The following is a 5,382-nucleotide window of genomic DNA, read 5'->3' on the forward strand; positions in this document are numbered from 1 at the left end:
GTTTTACAGAAAATGTATCTAACTAGTGGAGAGGGGCTAAAGTGAAGATCCACAAAAATTAATAAAAAGATTCGACTAAAATAATTTTAGCTAGAAGTAAAGGATTAGGAATCGAAAGAATAATTGAATACATTGCTAGTGAATTCTTAGGTGAAGATTGGCTACAAAATTCTGAAATAGAAGCAAAAAATGACAAATTAAACGCGAGAATGAAATTAATGAATTTAACGATTTGTATCATGTGTTTTGTAAAAGAATACACTTGTGAATTTAATAAATACTATTATGAACAATTCACAAGTCAAGAAGATCAAGATATTTATAAAAGTTTATATTATTCCAAATTGCCATATCCCTGGAATGGATATTTTATTAACGAGTATGAGAAATATAGCATTACTAATAGACTTCCAGATACTTTAGGATCTAGAATAAGATTTTTAAATATAAGACTAAGTGAAATATGCATCGAGAGAAATTTAATAAAGAAGAGTAAAAATATAGGAGAAATATGTTGTGGAAAAACAGAAATGCCAACCCAATGGGGATGTTATACACCTTATAAACGAAAGAGAAAGTTATACAAAACAGAGAAAAAATATAAAAAATACAATAACTTTAAAAGAAAATACAGGAAACCAGAAAGAAAGTATTATAAAAGAAAATACAAAAACCAAAGAAAAAAATTAGATAAATCTAAGTGTAAGTGTTGGAATTGTGGAGAAATAGGACATATCAGCACAGATTGTACAAAGAAGAAAGTTAAACTCTTAAGAGAAGATTTTGAAAATATAAAAAGTGACTTAGAAGAAATAAGTGATATATCAGACTATGAAGGAAAGGAAGTTTACATGGTAAAAGAATCAGAAGATGAGTCAGAATAGAGAAGAAATAATAGGAAAAGAGGATATAGAAGAAATTGAAGAAATAGAAAAAGAAGAAAATAAAAGTGGATATAGTCTTGTTGCCACTTTTAATAAAGAAAAATATAATAAACTTTTGAAAATAAATATGGAAAAACCAGAATACAGAATATTACATAGACTTAGAGATATGTTCAAAAGAAGACGAATAGTATTACATGAATATTATGAACAAGAAAAGGCTGTAACCATTACACAAGCTGAAGGAAATATTAGATTTAGCCTAATAAATAAAAGATCTATAGATTTAGCATTAAGAAAAATAAAAAATGAATTAACAAAAGAAAAAATTCAATATGTATATCTAGCAGAAATTCAAATCTTAGTAAAATCCATTTTCAAAGAAGGAATAGACAGCCCCATAGTCTTATCACTACATGATCAAAGGTTTCATGATCCTAGTATAGGACATTTACGAACCATAGAAGGAAATTTATGTTACTCTAAACTATTGTTTACATGTCACCCCAGATATTGTGTACACATAAAAGATAAAAATATAGATGAAACTCTAAGCTTACATTTTAAATTATTAAAAAAGAACTTACTGAAAGAAGGAAATAGATTAATGACAATACATTACTCTGCATTATATAGTTTTTGTAATTCGAACTATGGAGAAATATATGGAAATAAACCATATATAGAAATAAATAAAGAATGTGAAGACATAGCAATGCTTATAGAACCAACAATCCAAGACTACAAAATTCCTATAAATTATGAATTAAATATAGATAATAGAAAACAGTTTTTAAATGATAATAATGAAAACTCCATCATTCCTATAAGTTTTGCAGGAAGAACTTTAGTAAGAGGAAGTTCTTCTAGAAGACTAAGTACTGATAAACAAATAACCAGTATAACTAGTATAGATAAACAAATAACTAAACCAATAACAACTAATAATGTAGTAAAAATACTTGGACAATACTTTAATGGAATAGAATATACAACAAAAATACCTATACTAGTAGACACTGGAACGAGCCATAATTATATGAACCACACTAAAAATAAAGGACTCTTAATAAAAGAAAAAGAAATCTCATATGAATACACTGATTTCAGTGGTGATAAACATATTTGTAAACAAGAGGTTAAAGTTCCTATAATTATAGAAGGATTTAGGATAATAGTATCTTGCTATATAGACTCCTTCATGACTACAAACACTAAAAAACATATAGTATTAGGAAATAGTTTTCTAAATGACTTAGAATACTATAAAATTGAGAAACATAAAATAACCTTACAAATAGAAGGTCAGAGAATAGTGTGTGAAATATGTTAAAACAAGCTTATATAAAATACCCTATGTCCGTTTATATACAAATAAACATAATAGAAAAAGATATTGATATATGTGCCTGAATAGACACTGGTAGTGAAATAACAATCATGAAATCATTTTTATCAACCCAATGGAAATCTAATGGAAAGCTAAAAATCATTGGAATAACAGGAGATAAACAACAAGTAAATCAATCCTTGGTAAACTTTGAAATCCTTTTAGCAAGTAAAATAGTGCGTATTAATCAAATATTTCAATATGACCAGATGGATTGTGACATCCTCCTAGGAAATGACTTTATACAACAATTTCAATATTATCAACAAACTCCCTATATGATCACCCTAAAAACTCCTTGTAATCATATCCTCCGAATTCCTCGCGAATTTAAACCTTATAGAGTTCAGCCAGCCCAGCGTGGTGATAATCTTCTTTATGAAAAATATTATTTAATCTCAAAAGGACAGAGTTATAATATACAACTAGAAACAATAAAGTCACACCTTGAACAAGTTTATAAAGATAACCCATTAGCATTATGGAAATCAGATCATCCTAGAGCAAAAATAGAATTAATCAAAAATAAAATAATAAGATTCAAACCTATGATGTACACAAAAGAAGACAGAGAAGAATTTAAAATCCAAATAAAAGAGTTATTAAACTTAAAATTAATTAGAACTAGTAATAACCCACATAATAGCCCAGCCTTTATGGTTAGAAAAAGATCAGAACAAGTAAGAGGAAAGGCTAGAATGGTAATAAACTATAAAGAGTTAAATAAATACACAAAATTTGACAGATATTTTCTTCCAAATAAAGAAGTATTAATAAATCTTGTAAAAAATAAAACATACTACTCAAAATTTGATTGTAAATCAAGATTTTGGCAAATAAAAATGGAAGAACACAGTATTCCTTATACAACTTTTAGTACCCCACAAGGACATTATGAATGGCTAGTAACGTCATTTGGACTAAAAAATACCCCTCAAATTTTTCAAAGTCGAATGGATAAAATATTTAGAGACTACAAATATATCATAGTCTATGTTGATGACATATTAATAGCATCAGAAACACTAGAGGACCATAGAAACCATTGAAGAGAATTTGTTAATATATGTATCAGAGAGGGTATAGTTTTGTCAGAAAGAAAAGCAGTCATAGAACACAAGAAGATAGAATTTTTAGGAATGGTTCTTGACAAAAAAGGAATTAGACTCCAAAGCCATATAGGGAAAAAGATCACGGAATTCCCAGATAAATTAGAAAATAAACAACAAATATAAAAATTCTTAGGTTGTTTACATTATGCCAAAGGATTTATAAAAGACTTAGCAAAAAAGAGAAATGTACTTCAAAAATTGCTCAGAAAAAATAATATTAGAGGATGGAGCATAGAGCATACGGAAACTATAAAGAATTTAAAGGAAGAATGTAAAAACCTCCCATCATTAAGATTACCAGAAGAAAATGATAAACTAGTAGTACAAACTGATGCATCTGATTTGCATTGGGGAGCAGTACTTAAAATTGATATAAATAAAATTTGTCAATATACTAGTGGAACATTTAACCCGGCACAAGTCAATTACCCAGTTCATGAAAAAGAACTCCTTGCAATATACAAAGGAATAAAGAAGTTCTCCTTGCAATATACATATTAATAGCATCAGAAACACTAGAGGACCATAGAAACCATTGAAGAGAATTTGTTAATATATGTATCAGAGAGGGTATAGTTTTGTCAGAAAGAAAAGCAGTCATAGAACACAAGAAGATAGAATTTTTAGGAATGGTTCTTGACAAAAAAGGAATTAGACTCCAAAGCCATATAGGGAAAAAGATCACAGAATTCCCACATAAATTAGAAAATAAACAACAAATATAAAAATTCTTAGGTTGTTTAAATTATGTCAAAGGATTTATAAAATACTTAGCAAAAAAGAGAAATGTACTTCAAAAATTGCTCAGAAAAAATAATATTAGAGGATGGAGCATAGAGCATACGGAAACTATAAAGAATTTAAAGGAAGAATGTAAAAACCTCCCATCATTAAGATTACCAGAAGAAAATGATAAACTAGTAGTACAAACTGATGCATCTGATTTGCATTGGGGAGCAGTACTTAAAATTGATATAAATAAAATTTGTCAATATACTAGTGGAACATTTAACCCGGCACAAGTCAATTACCCAGTTCATGAAAAAGAACTCATTGCAATATACAAAGGAATAAAGAAGTTCTCATTATTTTTACTTCAGAAACAATTTATTTTAGAAACAGACAATTCTCAAGTAAGTTCGCTTATTAGTAAAATTTTACCAAATGAACCCCAATACAGGAGATTACATAGATGGCAAGCTTGTTTGTCTTATTATAATTTTAAAATTATACATATAAAAGGAACTAATAATTTTCTTGCAGATTTTCTAAGTAGGAACATAGAATTTGGAGAATGAATCCAGAAGTAAATAAAACCATATATGTGATAAACGCAAAAATACAAAGGCTCAAAACAGAGGCATCAGATATGCTAGATGCAATAAATTACATGAAAGAGACCACTGTTGTGCAAATTTTAATGTACTCGCAAGCGCACGAATCTATTGTAGTATAGACTAATGGTGACGAGTGTCGATCCCACGAGGAGGTGGATTTTAATTATATGTAGAATTAATTTTGTAAATGGGTGGTTGGAATTGTGGTGGAAGTGATTTAAATTATCCTAAAATTGGAATTGAAATGGCAATAATAAATTCTAAAATTGGAATTGCAATGGCGAGAATAAATTGAAGAGAAATCTATTGAAATAACGTACTTGGGTATCTGGATCCGTATCAACATGCATCATGGGCTAAATAATCTGTATTAATGCCAATTAAATCATGAAGGGGGAATCTACACCTCATGAACCACGCTCTAATCAATATGGTGCGAAGAGCTTATCGTGCCAAATAATAATAACCTTGTACTAGAGAGCCGGTGTAACCAAGGCGGTACTAGACAAGATTAATATTATTTGTCGACGAGAAGTCAAAACATCCACAAAAACTAGAGGGGAAGAGAAAATAAATTTACCGAATAAAGCACATGACACATGTTGAGACTTCACCTTCAACCCAAGCTTGAAAGAAAATTAGCCACTCATAATTGAACT

This window comes from Citrus clementina, unplaced genomic scaffold, assembly GCF_000493195.1.
Source record: "Citrus clementina cultivar Clemenules unplaced genomic scaffold, Citrus_clementina_v1.0 scaffold_5, whole genome shotgun sequence".
NCBI lineage: Eukaryota > Viridiplantae > Streptophyta > Magnoliopsida > Sapindales > Rutaceae > Citrus > Citrus x clementina.